This window comes from Barbatula barbatula (assembly GCF_947034865.1).
Source record: "Barbatula barbatula genome assembly, chromosome: 14".
NCBI classification, from domain to species: domain Eukaryota; kingdom Metazoa; phylum Chordata; class Actinopteri; order Cypriniformes; family Nemacheilidae; genus Barbatula; species Barbatula barbatula.
The window spans coordinates 9,291,384-9,312,710 of record NC_136777.1 but is presented as its reverse complement, the minus strand read 5'-3'; the positions used below and the strand labels follow the sequence as shown (position 1 = coordinate 9,312,710).

General features: G+C 39.6%; 1 protein-coding gene across 1 annotated transcript in view; it reads right to left on the bottom strand.

The window, feature by feature from the left end:
* LOC306903605 (uncharacterized protein) overlaps positions 1–21,320 on the bottom strand; it is a 98,470-nt gene extending 77,150 nt beyond the window's left edge. Inside the window, exons 1-2 of the mRNA XM_079472906.1 lie at positions 20,827–21,320; positions 14,296–14,465 (exon numbers count right to left, since the gene is read on the bottom strand). The gene's annotated coding sequence lies outside the window, so the exon portion shown is untranslated. The remainder of the gene's footprint in view (positions 1–14,295; positions 14,466–20,826) is intronic.
* Between the last annotated feature and the right edge of the window lie 7 nt (positions 21,321–21,327).

Here is a 21,327-nt window from a genome sequence, read left to right as displayed (position 1 = left end):
TTTAAATTTGTTCAAAGCATTAGTTGGTAGCCTTGAGACATTAATGTAGCTATGTTATCTTAATGGTTTCATTCTTGGTGTTCAAAGTAGTAGCCACACATACTATTTGTAAAAATAAATGCCAACCGTAAAGTCAGCACTACAAACCTATTCATTAAATAAAAACGGAGACAACAAAAAGGAAATACAAAATAAACCTACTGGTGTATGATTGGTTTACCCAGTAAAAAGTGTCAGGATTATGTCAGAAAATATTTTACTGTTCAGCAAGCGTTTTATTGTCCTGTATGACAGCAGAAATGCTGGTTGTGATCTCTGTATCATTAAACATCTCATTGAAGTAGACTTCACTGGGAAGAGGTGACCTCTTGAGTCTGTGTGATTTTTAAAGCAGGACAGGGAAAATTTACACAGTCTTTCATACAAGATGTGGGAACACTTAAGAATTCATGTGCTGTGTAGAGAGCTACTGTATACCTGCCAATTCTGTCTGCTTTTCTGCTCTGGCTGGGTAAAAATCACAGGGCAAAATGCCCTCCTAATTGAAAAACCACACTACATTTAGAGATTCTGAAGAAAGGTCGACTGGCTTAAAATGAATCTAAATCGATTAAAATATGTATATTTATATTATTAGCCATTAAGCATACTTATACACTGACTGGAGGTTAACTTCGGGCCAAGCTCGTGCATCCGATGAAACCATCTATTGGAGCAAGGCACAAGCAAGAAACAAATACATTACACTTGCATTATTAAGTACGATTAGTATAAGATACTTGTATTATTAGTACAATTAAAACTCCCAGAATTTGAACCAGCTTACAACGAACATGTAATGATAACCGAAAACCAGACTGTGCATGAGAAAGATCAGACATGGCAAAAGCCACCTGACGGCAGTTCCCTCACAGGACCATGTTAGACACAAGAATTCTATATTCTCTCTCTTCTCTCATCTGCTTGTCAGGGAGCAGTCTGGTCACTCTAAATGGATGGAGAAATTCCCTGCTTACTCATGCATACTGCTGGCAAATTGTCCCTCTCAGATCCCCGCCCCGCCCGGTGATTTGCGCAAGTAGCTGCGATGTAGAGTCTCCGTCTCGTATTGGAAAGGGCAGCGTGGAAACTAGCCGGAGAGTTGCATTTGAAGAAAATTACATCTTTCAGGGCTAGCCAGCGAGTCTGCGCGAAGAAGAAGTCACTAGCGGAAGAGTGAGACGCCTTTTAGCGGCGACCTTGGCAGGGGAGTGGGCGGCCGGCAGCATTCCGAAAGGTCTCGCTAAGGCTGTCGTGCATGTTATTGTCATCATACTGTGAATTAGGAGAGAGAAAGAAGGAAGGCGAGAGAGGATCGGAAATATCAAACAACCTTCACCGGGCGAGCAAAATATTCTCCTGGTTTCGTGATGCAACACAGCCCCAGAGCATCATCATGTTGTTGAACAGAGGCTTTTTGACTGTAGGAATGTGATAGCATGTCAGGTACAAAACAGGAAAGAAGGTGTCGAACACACCGCATGTCTCGGCACCCGTGTGTGAAAATCTAAGGATCCAACAGTGGTGTTGGTTTGTTGCTGAATTGAATGCATCCTACCTACCGCCTTCCAATGTGAGCATTTGTGGGCCGACCAATCAGCCTTGATATTAATAATGCCTTCATGCGCCCCCTATGGACCGCGTGATTACCCCCTGGCGCGTTCAGGCGTGCCACGGCACCACGCAACGAGTGCAGATTATTAATGCTTTTACCAACTTTGCCTCGAAGATCATCTGTAATAACAGAGAACATCCGTTAGCACTGAATTAGATCAATTAGACGGCACTCTTAAAAGAGGTTACAGAGCAATTCATAAATGGAGCTGTGAGGGAAGGCAAGAGCCGAGAAAAAAACGAGGGACGTTATAGCCCATGAATAACAATGAGACTGTATTAGACAGCGTAATAGCACTGGATCATGCACGGACCTGTTGTGAGATTCAGCTGCATTACAGGAGAGATCAACTTAGTCTTGTTACCAATGTGATTTATGCCAAAGACACAGAACCCTCAGGTACACGCAATTGTGGACACACACATACATATGCGCACACGGATTGACTATATCAAACAGACAGTGGATACCAGGGGTATTGAGTTAAAGTTTCAAGATGTCTGCTTTCCACATTTCCCGCCCAGCAAAGGTCCAAACAATCGTAGCCACGCAAGTGTTTAAATAAGCAATGTCATTGTGGAATTTTAAAGAGATAGTTCAAACAAAAATGTAAACTCTGTCATCATTTACTCAACCTCTTGTCAGTCATTTCAAACCTGTACGACTTTCTTCCGCCAAACAGAAAAGAAGATATTTTGAAACAAGTTGATAACTGAATGCAATGGCACCCATTCACTTCTATTGTGTGGACACAAAACCAATGCAAGTGAATGGGTTGACAACATTCTTTAAAATATCTTCTTCTATGTTCTGCGGAATTAGAAAGTCATACAGTTTTGAAATGACAAGAGGGTGAGTAAATGATGACAGAATTTGTATTTTTGGGTGAACTATCACTTTAATTGCAGTAATAATTTATGAATTATGTTGATTAAAGGATATTCGATGCAAAAGTGATACCAGCCATAGGGGGTCTAGGCACACATCTAGAGCATGATGTGTGGGTCTACAAATGAGTGATAGCCGAGTTAATTACAGACTTTTCGTAAAACAGAGACAGCGTTTGCACAACGGATATTTTAAGCAAGTCTGTTGCATCAAACCTTTAACGCTAGCGTTGTCATGACAATCGGCGCACATCTTGTTTTCTGTTGGCACTGAATGAGAATTAACAACCGGCAGACACAATGAGCTAATAAACAATTCTCCCTTAATTGTGATTCTTGTCGTTTTTTACAGTACCTCTGTGTGGCATTAAAGTCTTAGTAAAACACGCATCGTCATGGTAAATATGTTGCCTCACGATTTCTGAACAAATACGACTGTTCCCTGTAAACAATAAGTGTAATTAAATGCATTTAAAGAATGTTAGTAACTGAACAACGGCGGTACCCATTCACATGCATTGGTTTAGTGTCTATACAATAGGAGCAAATATCTTCCCTTGTGTTCTGCAGAAGAAAGTTAGTCATACAGGTTTGAAATGACAAGAGGGTGAGTAAAAGAAAAATCACTTTCACTTTAAGTCTGCATTTAGGCAATCCAAAAGCTAACAAAAGAAGAAAAAAGAAGAAAGGAGAAAGAAAGCACACACTAATTCAGAACACCAGGTAGTGAACGTGTCAAATTTGCCTTCTTTTTCCAAAAAGGACACAGGAGCTTTTCCAGCCGTTGCATGCAGGGAGGTCTTTTGAAAGCTACCCACATTAAACCCCAGGATATGCTGGGGAAAATGCCACGTATTGGCCAAACACTCTTTTATTTATTTTTCTCTCAGTTTCCTAAAATCTCTTGTTCTTTAATCTCAGTGCCAATGCCTGTAATACAGATTATGGCAGTGAGCTACTGACAAGTCAGTTAAATCTTAGCTGGCTGACAACTCTGGCAACAGCATTATTTGAATATAATTCTCAGAAGGGAGACAGACAGTCAGCGCGAGCGCTACCGCACTGGACGGTCAGATTTGGCGGCCACTGACGTGCATTAAAACAAGTCACTCGCCCCAGAGTGTGTGTGTTGTGTGTGTGTGGTTGAAGTGTATATTAACTGTCTGCGGTGATAGTGCTGTTAGGGCTGTTTAATGACACATGATATGTTGTTTAAAGCCAGATGACAGTCTCTCGGTGTTGCTGATTTTACAATCCGTATATCTTCCTGCACGAACTCTAATCAATCTGGCTGGGGAAACAAAGCATATTGTTTGCAACTCATCAATGCTGGTCAAACCCAACAATTTCCTTTTACTTATACACGGAGTAAAAAATGCAGTGGCTCCTGTGACACTCAGACTGCTTTATGCACACTGCAGGCTGGCTAATTATCATGTGGTTCTATGCCACCCCGCACTCCCCCCTCCAAATCGAGCCGAGCACACCCCCACATCCCCTGCGGGCATGGGACGCACTGACAGTAATCTCTCTGTGACAGCACTTGGACGTGCCATCATTAAGCCGTCCGTGTTATTGAGATGATAGCCCTGAGAATGTGGCCATCATGCCAAAGAGAGCGAGTTATGAGCAGCTCTTCCACTACAGCTGAAAGACAATGAGAGAGACTGAGAGAAGGAAAGAAAGAATGAACGTAAAAAAAAGAGAAAAGATAGATTTTGCTTTTAGAGATAAGCAAATGAAGGTGTTTTACACGGCAAAGACACTTTCACCTTTTATTCTAACCAAAAGTTCAAAAGCCAAACCCAAAAGGATACAAACATCACAAGGATGCAAGTTTTCATGCTTGACAGCATCAGTTTCTAAGACAGCATGTCTTCGTTTCCAACCTTTAAAAACATCTTAAGACCTCTGCATTCTGTTCCACTCCACTGCTTGCCATCTAGCTGTTTTTAAACACAAAGAATATGTCTAAAGTTCCCTCCTAAAAAAGGTGTCCAGACTAATTTTACAGAGCTCAGTCAACTACCGTGGGCATTGGGCAATCCATCAAACAGTAGATTATGAAAATGTTAGGCTTTGCATATTCTTGCTCAAAATATATCCACTATAAGAAAAAAAATCAGTTTTTTGACCATACACCACGACAAGGAATGAGAGATGAGTAAGACACAGGAGAGTTAAAGTGTCCAAAACCACATTCTCCCAGCACACAAAAAAAGAAAAAGATGGGGAGAGAGAACAAAATAGAGAAAACTTTCCTATATTCCCCTCCTCTCAGATTCTCCGTGTACCCTGACAGGGAAACAGATGGCAATTTAAGCAGAGAATTTATGAGCGCCACAATCTTAATGTTGCATAAAGAAAAGAAAAAGACTCGCATCAAGCCCACTGACAAATGTACTCGCTAATATTAATGCACTCCTCATTCATCCAATATGCTTCCTAATTGCTTTTCTGTACACAGTAATATGGCACCTGCTGCTCAGCCCTTGCTCCGTCGTTCGGGAACGAGGCGAGGCACGGGCCGCCACCGGCCTTCGCGCCGTGATGGATGCAGGGCCGTGCATCACGCACCGAGCCTGTCAGGCAGCATAATTAAAATTTTAGACTTACAGCCGAGAGAGAGAGAGAGAGAGAGAGAGAGAGAGAGAGAGAGAGAGAGAGAGAGAGAGAGAGAGAGAGAGAGAGAGAGAGAGAGAGAGAGAGAGAGAGAGAAAGAGAGAAAGAGAGAGAGAGAGAAAGAGAGAAAGAGAGAAAGAGAGAAAGAGAGAAAGAGAGAAAGAGAGAAAGAGAGAAAGAGAGAGAGAAGTGAATTGAAGTGAAGAAAGAGGAGTGGTAAACAATCAGACAAAAAACACAGTAACTGCTCAAAGGCATCTTCAGAGCAAGTTCAAGCACCTCTAGAATAGTAACTGACATACCATACAAATAAACATGCAGAACAACTTGTATAGATTGATTTTTCTATTGTTAAAATTATGATAAATCTCACAAAATGGGTCATATTTCACCCAAAAAAATAAAAAATATAATTACGAAGAGCAAAGATGGGCCGCTTGCTACTTTAATACTAAGACTAACTTTTTCGTTTGTTTTGTCTGTCTTCCAGTAAAGCTGCTTTGAAACAATGCAACATTGTAAAATTTTTATTATTATAATTATGACGTATTGGTACATGAATTGCCTTCAAATTATTCTGACTAATAAAAAACATTGTATTGAAGTTTTTGCTCAATTATAAGAAAATGCGCTTGTTCAGTACTGAAAATTAAAAAATTACCACCGCGAATAATGAAATTTGGCAAACATTGTAATTAAGGAAATGAAACTTTGGAAGGAAAATGCATTTGAAAGTAAAAAAGGTAACATTCAGGAAACAATTTTACGTAACAAAAAAATGTAGGGGAGATGGAGTCAAATATGACCTTTCGTAAGAAAACACCCACATATCTGACCCTGTTTACTGCCAATTCTGAAATCTCTTTGAAACATCCTTTTGTGTTCAGTTTCCACAATCTATTCTTGGGATCGCGCTGTATCAGTTTATAGTGAGTTAAGCATGAAAATCAATAATCTATGTTTTAAAATGGCCATTCTCTTTAAAGCTCTTTCATGTGGTCTTCATTCATGCTGTGTGTTTGAGTGTGGAATTACACCTTGAACAGAGTCATTTGGGATAATGTAGATCCTCCCTATAGCTCTTGTCATTAACTCTATAACAGCTGCTGTTAAATGCACTAAATTGTACTATAATGAGCAAGTGAATTGCAAGCAATTACAGAGTTAAATTGAATAAATCCTCAGAGCAATAAATTGTCCTTTCTCTTTACATCACATTTAATTGATGCATATTTATATGGAGACCTACGCATATCATTCTCAGGGAAACAATGGTATGTGTCATCTATTCAGACACATTCAGCAACAATTCACACACAAAGTAAAACAAAAATGTGAAAATATAAACAGCATGGACTGACCTGTTGTTAAAAATTGGGGATATACAAACGCAAAGATCAAACGCATGTTTAAAAGGGGACCTATGATACTTTTTATTCATTTTTCTTTTAAGGGAACTCAAATGCTTTTTTCTTTGATTTAACTTGGACATTTTATATTTACTGTATATATTTTATGTCTACAAAATATTTCTATATATGCTTTCTAGTGCTTCCTTGTTAGTTGAAGGAATAGTTCGCCCTGTTGTCATTTGTGATTTTCTCTGCTCTGCCAAACACAAAGATATTTGGAAAAATATTGGTAACCAAAATCCGTTGGTCCCCATTCACTTCCATTGAATGGAACGATGGGGACCGATGGTTTTCTGATTCCAACATTTTTCAAAACATCTTCTTTTCTGCAGAAGAAATGAAGTCATGCCGGTGTGTAAATAATGACAGAATTGTCCTTTCAAAGGTGAACAATTCCTTTAAGCGACTGCATGGAGCCAGAAAAATTTGAATGATCCGTACTGGTTGTAAATGCTAAAATGTCTTAGTGGACTAGGAAGGAAGTTTGGATTTCTGAAAATGTATTGTAGGTTATTGGTTATTGTATCAACCTCATGATATGACTGCTGTGAGGTAATTCTTTTTGAAATGTTTAAAACATTTCTAAACTTACTAGTGATCTTAATTGCATTACCTTCAAACCTCTCTCTCCAAATCACCACCATTCCTTGTCAGTCTGTTAAAACTCTCTCTCACACACAAAAAGGCTTACACAGTGTTCCCTGGCTCTGATCCTGTGTAAGGAACTAACTCTGTTATGTGTGTAATGGGGAGAGTTGTGCACCTGAAGGCACTTGTCAACACAGTATCCCAGGAGCTGGCAGCAGCCGGGGGCCCCGGCTCCACACATCTGCTGTATCCACTTCCACTGTGTGCACATATCACACGTATAACAAACCATTCACGCGCACACACACATCATCCCGTTCATGCGAGCGCGTCACATTTTGATTTACAATTGCATACGTGTTTTTCTCAATTTGCATAGACTTAAAAAAGCTGATACCATTTTAGCCATAGAAAAAAAAAATGCAATGTTAAGAAAATTGTGAAAGAAACAGTTTGTATTATTTTACTTCACGTGTGTAACAGGGACGTTCTCAGGCTGCGGCTCTTTCCTCAGCCACTGGACAAACAAGTTGCGCTCAGAACGCCGCACACATAGCATTTAACACAGCATGGGTGCGTGTTTGCACATCTCAACACCTCACATTACTGCGCTCATCTGTGCAATTGCATTCCTGAGACAGCTGCAAGTTCCTGCCCACTTTTGCTTGTGCGCATTCTAGACAACGCTCTCCTTCAATGTCACCACAATTAAACAACACGGAGCGCGCTAGGTCCGGTCTGCAGGCGCGAGGTAATAATTGGGTTGTATTTTATGGTTTGTGTATTTTAAGATTGTGAGAAATGGCTCGACTGAATAAATCATTCATACGTTTAGAGTGATTACCGAAGCGAGAAGAGGGAAGCTGGATCGGCCAAGATAGATTACCCATAATGCATTTCGAGAAGGCAACTAATTAGCAGAAGAAAGGTCAAGTAAAACCAGAAAGTGATTAGAGAGAGGAGACATGAAAAACGAAAGAAACCGTAAGAGAGAGAGACACAGAGTGAGATGTTCTCTCATCTCACATACATTTAGGCACTTTTGGAACGTGGCCAATTTATCCCCCGCTTCTGTAACCGAAAGCGGTCGCTTTAATATTTAATGAAATGCTTATGTTGTGGCACCTGGACGCATCCGCATCCATGGCGACCCGTTGCTTCCCAAGTGGGCCATTACTGTAGCCATTTGCAAAGGGCACGGGCCTCTCTCCGCCCGCAATGATGCCAGTCTTCAGGAATCTGCTGCAACACAGCAGGGGACGAGGGGGCGGTGCTGTGCCCATCTACCGGGAGGATGGAAAACAGCGGAAAAAGATTAAAAATACAACAACAGCCCGACACTGCACCCAGAGCAAAGCTATGTCTGCAGCCAGACTTCTGCTGCCTGCGACACCCTGAGATCACAGAACGCTGCCAACGCGGATGCCTTTCTTATAGTGCATCTCTCCTGTCAGCACCAAAAACACGGCTTTTGCGCTGGCTCCGTCCTCCCGCTACCCCCCCTCCCCCTTAATGACCCAATGCATCAATACCTTCAGCCATCAACAGAGAGCAGATGTCCTACGTTAGCGTATCCTTGGCTGGGATCGGAAGCGCTGCTTTAAAAAGCATTAGTCTCTGGGTCCTGGATGGCTGTCTCGCCGCGGCCTGCCACCCGCTTTCCACTGGCAGGTGATCCCAGGGCCTAATGGAATTTAATTACTTCAGCCACATTAATCACGACCCACTATTTCATCTCCACTCTTAGGGGTTATTAGTACAAATACACTGTCAACCTGCATTGTGGAAGCCGCATTTTAGATGTCATCGCCTGTACATTTATTAAAAACTATATCAATATCCTTCAGCGGACACTGCTTCAGACAAAGTTTCATGGCATCAGGTGACACGAGGTCTAAAAAAGTTTTTCGTTTAATTAATTCTTTTCTGCCACTTCTGCCCGTCGTTTGAATATTGATTAGACGTGGCTGGCAAGGACAGTAGAGCGGCGTTTCTAGACAACACGCTGAAATAGAGACTTCATGCCTCGACTCTCTGAGGTGTCAAAAGCATTACTCCATTCATTATATTATTAATGGTCCAATAGAGACAAGCTTTTCTTTTTTCAACACAATGGCACAGTTAATGTTTCATAGATGGTATCTGGCGACATTTATGTAGTCAATTCACATTTTTCTTCTTCTGAAATACTAATCCCGATTTTCAGGACACAAACTTTTGAAATAAACTTTTGAAATATACTGAAATATACTGGTAAAAGTTTAATTCTGCAGAGAGGCTAAAATCAATTTGTTATGACTTGGAAGAAAATATATTTTTAAAGTTTTAAATTAGCTAATTTATAATTTTGGTGATTTTGATGAATTAAAACTGGATAACAGCTATCAAATTCTACCACCAACATACAACCAGCGTAACCGGCAAATTCTACCAGACCAACTTAAATTGGCCTTTAAACTCAGATTTATTTCCAAAACCACTCTCCCAAGGACCAGGCGCTAGTTTTTTCTGGTTTAATTATTATTTCTAGCCTTGAAATCATAATCAGTAAGTAGTCTCCTCAAGCCTTCATCATCCTGTTTCACGTATTCCATAGTAAAATGAAATGCCACAAATGGAAAATGTGGAATTTGAAACCTGCTCTGGAAACTCGAAGGTCAGGGAAATTCATTTCACCGACATCTGAGTAAGTCGGTAAGTATAGCCACGAAAAGTATTTATACAGAAGCCAATTAAACATTTGCTGTGTTCCATAAGGGCTCTGTATCTTATGCAGAAGCTATTTCCCCAACCTGCATGTGAGGATTGAAGCGCTGCACTGACAGCTGAATGAGACAAGCAATGAGAGCTTTATCTTCCTGCAGAAATGGGCAGAGTTCATGATCTCAAGCTCTTGACCCGTATCTCTTTCTTACCCAGCAACTTCTGTGTATTACACAATGTGTGAAAAAACAGATTTAGCAACACCTAAAAATATAGCATCATCTAGTGCACTCAAATTAAAGAAATTTGTTTCCCAAAAATGAAAATGTCTTGGCTTTACTTTTTCAACAAAAAACATACAAGACAATGGCAATTCACATTGACCAGCTGTTCCAAAAGTTTAAAAGAATAAAACATTAAAGGTCTAGTCAGTAATATCTAGCGGCAAGGTTGCGAATTGCAACAAAACGCTCACTCCACCCCTCCCTTTCGAAATACAACGACGGCTGACACAACATGGCGAATTACATGCAAACGGACCCGCGGTGTATGTAGATAAAAATAGCTCATTTAAGGTATTAAAACATAAAGCTTCATTGTGTACGCTCTTTATACACCTCGGAAGACATAGATTTGTATATTATATTGCATTTCTATCAATTTATCATCCCAAAAATTACAAACTGGACCTTTAAATCACTACAAAAAAAATTGATAAAGCAGGTTTGTAATGACAAAGCGCAGTTTATGCAATACACTTGTTCTGTGCCAAGAAATAATGATTTTAAACCTAAAATAGGGGTCCATTCAAAGCAAATGCAGAGCAAGAAATAAAGAGCTTAAAGCTTTGCTTTGATAAGAATATATCTATCAATAATGAACACATCTGGATCAGAGAGCTTGTTATGGTGCTTGCAACCAGACAATAGTCAGAAGCCTATGGCACCGATGAGACAATGTAGGCGATTTCAACAAAGGAATATGAAAAGTAAGGCCTTGAGCTCCGGGACATATAGATTACTATAAGCCTATGTATGTGTACATGTCTTGTGTGTGGTGGGGGGTGTTATTTAGGCTCAGGTAGCCAAAGAAGCAGCTGGTCCACAACAGTGCAGAGTATTCTGGGTGCGAGAATGCGAGCGGTGGAACCCTCTGGATCCCTGCCACTCATCTGGCCACCTTCCTAAGAAGGGCAGAAAATCAAACAAGTAGGAAAGAATTAAATAAAAGCGAGAAGAAAAATGATTTCTTATAAATAGCAGGCTTCGCCAGAAGGCATAGGAAATGAGAGCAGCGAGGCGCAGGAGAGGAGTTTGAGCTTGACACGGGTCTTAAAATTGAGAGGGGGTGGAATCAGGGACCTATTGCGCAAAATGGCTCCAACCAAAGCAAGGATTAGTGTTCCTGCCTCCACAGCCAAGATTCTCCGGAACAACTAATCACCTTCAAGTTCCCTCGTTTTTTTCTTGCTGGCTCTCTCTCTCTCTCACTTCTTTTCTCTCTCTCTATCCTCTTTAAAGTATCATTTCACCCCTCACAGCCATTATGGCTAAAATTAAGCAGAGAGTGTTCTGCCAGTGCAGATTAGACACATCCCTGTATCCGCGCTCAGAAGAAGGTGTCATGTCAGTTACGGCTCGGAGAAGAGACAGTCCACGCGGGCAGACAGAGAAGACGACGCACATCTGTGCCACAGCGAAAAGGCTTGTGTGGAGAAATGATTTGATTTGGCTCTGAAGACTAAAATATCATGCAGCAATTAGAAACGAGAATGACTATCGAGCAAGGATTTATGCAACAAAGCTCACAGATTGTTTTACGTCAGTGTGCTAATAGAAACCAGGCATTTTCTGAGTGTTCTACAACTATAAATAAACACTGTTTTTAAAGTTAATACAATTTAAAGTTGTACAGTCATTATAGCAAAGATGTACACGCCTTTACAGACACAAACATCCTTTACTACAAAACAATAGTTCAAACAATAGTCAAAAGCATGCAATGATCAATTAGCTTAATGCGAAGAAACAAACAAGCGGTCCCTTTGTTCTTGCTTTTCAAATACAAAATGCAGACGTCAGCAAATCTCTACACTAAACATTCACACTTTAACCCAGTTACAGACGAAGAAGAATCTGAAGTTTATAATAAGCAATCGCAGGAATGCACAAACGAATGAGCACGTACTTCACTTAACAAGCAGACAGTGTGTTTGCACACACCTGTCTGATGTGACATTCTGCAGGAGATCAGCATCTCACAAGCATCAATGCACATGCAAATGATGGGCGATGGTTTTGATAAAGCAGAAATGTTATATACAGAACAATCTCAAAATCTGCACTAGCACAGCAAGTTTAAACAGGTTTAAATTGGCCACATTCAACTTCAAGAGTTGTGTCCGACCTTTATTTTCTGATATTAGGCAAACAGAACGTGAATATAGAGGAAATATAGCTGTGTGGTTTTATTCTAGTTCTAGCCAGACGGATGAAATGGGCCCTGCATAGTTGCAAATGACTGGGAAATATGCAAGTAATTTACCGTTAAATTCCATAACAGGAAAACCTAATTGTACAGCATGTCCAGCCTAATTGAATTGTTCTACATGTGCATTACTGTTATGGAAATAATATGGGCAGGAGTGATAAGAGATTGAAAGCAGAGTCACTAAAATGAGAACAAAATGATTAGACTAAAAAACTAAAACACACACACACACACACACACACACAGACACACACACATATTGAAAAGCTATTCTGTAAAATGTGCCATGGACTGAATGAATAAAAACAAATAGTAATAAAAAACAAAGAGTTATAAATACAATCTTAATTGCGATTATATATACTTTTAAAAATTCTTCAAAAAAAAACTGAGACATTTAAATTAGCCACAGCTTGACTATGACTTCAATCGTTAAATGTACATTTAAACATTACATTAACACATTTTCTTTTATTAAACACAAGAAAAAAATTATGTTTCAAAAGTAAAGAACTCCCTAAATATGTTCCAAAAACCGAGTAACGTCTTTACCTGCCCTAAAACTTCAATTTTGGCTGCCCAGTCTGCGAAGACCTCCCTCTGCTGGCCAGACACTGAAGTGTAACTGACCCTTATATAGTCTACTGATGTGGCCTCTGGCATCTAACCAGGACAGCAGCCTGAGGTTAACCAGGGTGTAAATATCATTACAGAAAGATGTGTTTATGTGCAGGTGTTTGATGCTCAGATGTACAAATTCACCATAATGGTTGTAGATAAAACACACCCTCTTTCTTTCAGGTACACTCCCAAACATACGTGCATATGTGTGAATATATTTTAACATCATTTACCCAAAACCACAAGGACAAATTTAACACCAACATTCTGAATTACACTCTATAGATCACTGAAATTATATCCAAATAATCCGTGCATTGGGGAAAAACTAACTTGCTTTAATTCTGCTACGAATGTCTTTTGATTGATGCAAATCATGAGTGCAGTAATATTGGAAAGCTCATGAGTGATAATGTGAAATAAGGAATCTAATATCACCAGTGTTTCTCAGAAGTGCTAAATCTACATTTTTGTTAAACTGACTTAATAAAAAAATCTCATCGCATCACTCTGAAACAGTGGAACAGTCAAAAATAATGAGGCTTGTGATCCTTGGCTATCTCCTGACAGGAGGTTGTTTCAGCAATGACAGGTTAAATGTAATTTCTCTTTTGTTTTCATTCAGACATCACAATGGTGAGGTCCTTTCATGATGACACACTGATGGGTAAGAAACTTCATTTCAGCTAGAACGTCTCACAGATGTGACAATACCCTCCTTTGTTGCCAAAAGTGTCGAACTGCTTTGAACTGGCGACTGACAAAGTAGAAAAGCCATTCCAAATGCAAATGTAAATTGTTGTTACATACACATTTAACCCTCTAGCCACTGTACTGTCCTATTAAGTGTTGGAATTCTGAAATCATGTTGCCCTCTTTTGGCTGGCATGTGAAACTGCAGATTCTTTTAAAATAATTACAATTCCTGCTGGATAAATATGGGAATGTATTTAAAAAGGGATAAAAGCATAATATCATGATATGCTTGGATTTTAATTCCAGTAGTGAAAAGCGTCAATTATGAATGTAGGGTTTTCATTCAGCTATACGACTCTATTGCAGATTTACGAGTTTTGACATTGTGGTTTCTCTACATATAATAAATATACAAATAAGTATGAACTTCAATGCACACCAGACCTGAAAATGAAATTTTGAACTTCACCAGGCTGCAGTAATCCAACACCACCAAATACATCATAGATTAAACAATTGGCCCAGATGACACACAGAAGTGCTTCTCACTAGGCCAGACAACATTCAAATCCTTCCACAAATTATCCGTCTCCTCATTATTACTTGCTCATTTTATACTCACTTCACTCGCTCTCTCTCTTTCCAGTTCCTCTTCTTTGTCTCTCGCTCCTCCTCAGACCAGCAGGTCACTCCAGCAGAAACAGGAAGTATCCGTCCTCCGTTCCAGACTTAACCCCTCCATCAGTTTCCCCGGAGCTCTCCCAGCATTCCAGGCTTTGATTTCCCACTCGTCTGCAAAGATAGGAAACAAACCCCAGCAAAGGGAACTTTCAGTGAATATCCTTTTCAGCCTTCACAACTATCTGTTTTGCTTTCTCTTTTTTCCTCCCTCGTTTATCTCTGAGCTGGAGGAAGTGAAGAGGTGGGTAGTTTATTCAGTAATCTCCAGAATGGTTGATCTAAATAAAGATGCTCTTCAAATTCCATTGTATGTCTAATGGTCTATCACAGAGGGAGGATTACTGATCTGCTTTAAATTCAAAACAATGCCGAGTGGGAAGGAGGAGTGGAAAAACGGCTATTGTGGTGACAGATGCACTATGGAGAATTTCGCTGCCTCATATTTCAAGCTGTTAAAACGGACTTGTTTAAAAGGCCTGTACTGCCCAATATACAGCGGTAAATAAACGATCGGAGCCTGGCAATAAGCGACTCTTCCGCGCGCACTCTCTCCCCTCAGCCGAATCGATACCGCCCGTGCGGCATATCATTCATCTCATAAGTATAATGAGTACTTGTGTTATTAATCTCATCTTTATACCGGGGTAATATGATAGTTAATTCAGCTCAGTTGAAATGAATGAAAATAAGTTAATCACAAACGCATCGCTTAGGAAAATCAATTTCGGCGAGATATTCTAATAACAATACGTATAGGCAATGAGCCCTAATTCTATCATGCATAGAAACCAATATTTCTCTCTGTTCATCTGACTAACATATAAATGGGATTTTCACACTCTTTTCTTTAGTGAAAACAATATAGATTTTGATTTGCTTGCGAACAATTTTAATAAAAAGCTATTGATGGGATATTGATCGTTCAGCTCGCAGCACAGCTCATGGGCCCAGCATGCAACAATCATTATGCGCGTTCATTTCTGCTCATATGGTCAATAAAGACTCCATATGCTCTTAGCCCTTTAAACACATGAGGGGCACTTTTTCTACACTGTCCTCTAAATCATCCAGAGAAGCAACCCCGGTTTACGCCGACATCCGACTGAGTGTGAATCAAAATATAATAAAACATTTTCTAAAGCTGATCTGTTTTTTCAAATGTCACAAAGATGACGTTTAAATTTTATTTGTACTAAGATCAAGAGACAATATATTTTTCCTCCACACTTTCATTCCCGGCATTGCTGAAACTTCAGCAGTATACAGTAAGTCAATTGATTTGAAGACTGGCCTACCCTTACGTCGCTTCGTGTTTTCCAAGAAACACTTGAATATGATGTAGTTGTCAAATTTGTGACCTCCCTCAAGGTTCTCCAAGTGCTTCCTTGACTGCTCTCCAGTCTGCATTGTACCTTTATCCAAGAATGTGATCTCTGCACTCTTAAGATCTTATTTATCCTTGTGTCACTTTGTAAAATCTTTATTCGTGTGAACATATCTTTTAAATGTGAGAGGCACTGGAGTAACGGCAATAAAAGATTGGCGAGCGATCAATGCTGAACGCATTACGCCTCAGCACAGAGACCTGGCTTTAATAATCAAAAATTGATCCATTAAGCCCAACCTAATTCTTTGCCAAAATGGTAGAGGTGCTTTGTTTTCTACACATGGTTATGTGGAGAATCGCAATTTTTCACAGAGACTCTGGTCCAACAAAAAAATGTCAAAGATGAAATGGGCTCATTAAAGGAATAGTAAACCCAAAAATGAAAATTGTGTATTGTTTGTACTGTTAAACACAATAGATGGATTTTTGAAGAATTTAGGAAAACAAACAGTTATGGGCCACCTTTGACAACCATTTAATGACTACATCCAGAAATCTCCGTTGGTAACATTCTTTCAAATATATTTCGCTATGTACAACCAAACAAAGATATGTATAGAGGTTTGGGACGAATTTTCATTTTTGGGTGAAATATCTCTTTAAAACTAGCCCATATAAATTTAACATAAGTCTTTAAACAAGGTCTTAAATCAAACCAATTGAAAATATATTTTATTGACCCATTCTGGCAAAAAAAACTACATATATTTTTTAAATGTATTCAAATTACACTGGGACAAAAATGACTTGTTTTCTTGCATTAAAAAGAAATTGTTTTTGTTTCATCCAATAGTAATATCCAGATTTATCTCTTCACACTATTCTACTTTGAGTACATAAATATATGAGCAAACCCTTTAAAAACCTTGCTTTAAAACATCCCTCCCATTCAGCATAATTGCAGAACATACATTGGCGGTTCTCTTGGGCATCTCCAACCCTCCCCCATTTACGTGCTAATTAAAAAAGATACTTAATAAAGACCATTAAAACCCAACATAACTCATCTTTCTTTTCGACGGACACATACCCCCAAAAACATCTGTTAGAAAATGTAATTTAATTTTCTTTAATGACCTAAAAAATAAGTTCTATCTGGTCTACAGCGACTCCTGGGCGCCATCCTTCATGTGCAGCGCTGAGACTGATGTTAGAGCAAAAAGATTTCTAAACCTTTTTCCTCCATTCCGTCTTTTTTACCTGAAGTGACCTAACATTTACTGAGCCCTTCTCAGATGACTGCGAGCGTTCTCTTCACATACTTCAAAGGTTACCGGATGTGCCCAATTCAAGGCTGTAAGTGAGAGTTCCACTTTTGACACGAGGATTTACCAAAAGTGATGAAACCTTATCCACACCACTCTGATGAGCTGGAGCATGTGTGTCTATTCCGCTGTGTAGCAGCAAACAGCCAGGTTTAAGAGTTAAGAGGGTGGTGGGGAGGCGGATGAAAAGGAACACAAAAGAGGTAAACAACCAAAACCCTCTGAAACGAGACCCGCGGCGGAATCGCGCGGACCTCGGTGGATGTGTAGGTCGAGCATCGCGGCACAGAGAAATTTCCTCCTCACCGTGTCCCTGGGCTGCCGCCGCAACTCAACACCGGCAATATCGATCGGCTTGCTAAGCCTCCACCAACCTGGTCAAACCAGAGTCCTTTCTGATATTTACCCACCAAAGTATTCCCTTTTGCTAGCTCTGCCAACCCACAAGACATGGAGGGGGAAAAAGTCAATTATATACAACGTGCTTGGTTTCCCCTCAAGGATGGAATCCACCCTTTCTAATCCGATCAATTCATGTCAGACAGGGGGATGGATTCAGCGCTATCTCTGAAGTCCTGTAATCCAGGCTAAGTCTTCACACTGCCTGCCTCACCTCCACAAGAAAAGGGTTTGGTCCGGAGCGTGATACAGCAAATTAGTCGCAGTGTATGTTCAGACACGCTGCAGTGGACGGGTGCCAGCATTCTAACAACTAAGTATAATAGGGATAAGGTGCATTCAAGTAATTCCTACACCAAATTCCTGCTATACCCAAAGCTGTAGTATAGTGTTTGCCAACCTTTGTTGTCGTACAGTATGTTCCACTTAAAGCCCCATTAGTAAGTACTTTATCAACCCCAGAAATGTGTTTCTAACTTATTCACTAAATGTATTTACATTTATTAAAACAGACCACGCATCATTCACACCGATTAAAAAAAAAACATTTTTTGTAAAATTACCATTATAAAACAGTAACAGCAGGTAAGCATTTAAACTAGGGATGCATCGATATGTAAATTGTGTCCAATAACAATAACTGATAATTATTTAACGGTGGTCAATTTGGATATTTGTCTTAAACAAGCGCATCGGTTTGCTTCAGAAGACCTTTGTTAAGACCACGGAGCCGCGTCGAGCAGTTCTTTAATCGATGGAGGCACATTTTGGAGCTTCAAAAAGTCAACACCCATTCACTCCCATTCTAACGCTTGGAAGTAAAATGATACGTGGTATTATTCTTAAGAAGTAAACCATGTTCAGGTAGGATGCCTTGAGGGGGATCAAAACGGGGAAATTTTGATTGTGTATTAAAGTATTTTAGTATAAAGTACTTTAACAACAACTTGAGAGTGAGTAAATGATCACAGAATTACAATTTTTGGTGAACTACCCCCGATACACAGACGACTGGTTGAGGTTGAAAAAACTGCTACAGTACGTTTTTTTTTTACCTTTTCTATCCCGGTTTGACTTCTAGCCACTAGTGAACTTTATCCAAGCACTATAGTATATTACTTTGAAGTATTTGGCTGGTGGGGAGACATGGGATGGAGTCCCATTACAGACATGCAAAGCCTAACGGCCGGTGCACACGGTAAATGAGCAGGAACGAGGAAAGAGAGCTGGGACACTTTAATTTCCACTGACATATTGTGCCTCATGTACATTCTGAATGGCTCCATAAAGAAAGCGTAATGATGGTCCAGGACCCTGGCCAAATAGTTGACATGCACTGTTTCCCTGGTCAGCTCAGCACCAGGTTTGATGCGTCTCATTACACCAGTCATTCAAATAATGGGCAGTTATGGGAGCTCTGGTAAAGCTTTAACTAATACACATGCCAAAGACAACATCACAGCGGTTAACTCTCTCTCTCTCTCTCTCTCTCTCTCTCTTTCTGTTCAGTGAGCACAGGTGTCCAGCACTGGGAATGAAGATAAACACAGAAATATTGTTTTTCCTTGAATAATATAATATGATATAATATAATATTAAATATGTTAAGCATAACAACAGTAAGGATTTTTAACATTTGTAAAACTGATGAAAGTACTGCAAATAAAAATAAATCATATTGGCTCTTGCATGATGTAATGTTTTTTTTCATACATATAACAAACTGAAGGAATCTTGGATCGAGCAACGCCCTTAAAAGCATCCCACCAATCTACATTAGCAATAACAATATATTTTCAAAGCGATTCGAAAACTTGCATTAAAGATTGTCTACCACGACCGGAACGGAACAATAGCTCCTTATACTCATTCAGATGAATGCATGGAAAGAAAAGAGAGGCGCGGTAAATCGGCCACCCCTGCTCCTGTCTCGCTTCAAAAGAATCTGTTAGAGAGAGAGCGAGAGAGAGAGAGGAGAAAAAGCAGGGTGCAAGACCCACACGATGTAGTTCCAGCCAATTGCATTCCAGAGAAGTGACCATGGCTGGAGATAAACAATGCACAATAGATCACTCTCCTTAAAAGGTATAAAAGGCGGAAGATGCCGCAGGGGAGAAAATAAAAAAATCTGCGTGTCTCCTGAAATTCTGAAAGGATAATTGTCCGATATGCCGGACTGCAATTAACCCTGTGCAGTGCGCGGCTGAAATGATGTGAAGGGAACAGAATCTCTCTCTCTCTCTCCCCATGTGGGGTTGCCAGGTTCACCCTCTCCAAACCACGATCAGAGCCAAAATCGCTTCAAATTGTTCCTCACTGAAGCAAACAAAAAAGCATTTAACACTCACCCATTGTGCGGGAACTGATCTCTGAAGCACTTTAGCACCCCATCAACACAAGCCAGATATTCCTTCCACAGATATGTAAACAGCCCACTAAGAATTCTTTGTTTGGATTTTGAAGCTGGGTAGGTTTGCCTTTGCTGCGCTGCTTTTACGGCTTAGAAGCAGGTGGATGACAAAACATCAATCTCTCCAGGCACAATGAGTAGCACGCACACGCTTGACACTCTACACAAGCAATATACAATCACACACTCCAGTACAGTGCTTTCAGATTTAACGCTGGGTGTATTTGCTTAAAGGCAGCTTTAGAGAAGAAATGCATATTTGATCATTTTTGGACAAAGAGAACATTGTGCGTATTACACGATATAAGGTTAAATGCAAGCAGAGTTGTATAAACAATACCAAGACATTTGCATTTATGGCAACGCATGATAGAAAGTGAAAAGGGATTCAGTGTTGCCAGAGGAAACGTGTTAGAGAACTAAACAGCTGATATATTTATACAGTATGGGGGAGGCCAGGGAGTGTTGTAACTCTGGGTGAACTGAACCATCTTCATATTAACAGTAGCATTAAAATGACTTGTACATGTTTAACATCAAAGTTGTACATGTTTGACTAATATATGGTTAAAAATCACGTTTATGGTTGTGAAATTTGGAATTATAAATCAGCAAGTATTATATTCTTACAACAAGCTAATTTTCCCTAACATGTTAAAAATGGGTGATGATTGGGGAGATCATAAACGAATAATTAGAATAAATAAAGCAAGACCCTTTGAAACTTTAAAACATATATGTTAAGTAGCATAAAAACATTACACGCAAGTTATTTATTAGCATTAAAACAAGTGTCTCGAGGTGTCTTGAACACAGCACCAGTAGTAGAATTCTAAACTAATTTGATCAACGAAATATGATTGTATTCATGATCAAAGTTATAGATGTTAAAATATGTTGCAACACTCAATGACCCTTACACGTGTATATTATGGTAAACTGTCTGTACAGTAGGCTGGCTATGCATCATTGACACAATAATTACAATTGGGGCAAAATGGGGTAACCTACCTGTTACAGTGCAACAAGCATCATTTCGTTGGATTTTCTTGACGGCTTTAATTCGAATTGGACGCCGTTACCAAACGAGAGAAAGCAATAATGTCCTGTTGCTGTTGTTCTTGTTTTTATGGCGTTTGACATTTAACGTGGTTCGAATCTAAAAGTTGTTTGGCCATTTGTGATCACGTGATACGAGAGCGTCCCGTGATTTAATTTTATTAAAGGTTATTTACGTTATTACATGTGATTTTTACCTATTGTTTAAACTTTACCTTTGTTTAAACCAACTGGAGGTCCTTACGTTTTTACATTTTTAATTCACAAGAGATTCGATTGATTAACGCGTTCAAAATCCGATTAAACATTAACAATGATCTTACCAATAGTTTTGCTGTATTTACATATATTGTAAAAAACGGATGGCGTATTTTCTTACTTTTCACGTACAATATCGTGTTATTGAAATATCGCAGCCACCGAGTTCAAATAAAGTTTGGTCATTCAAACCCT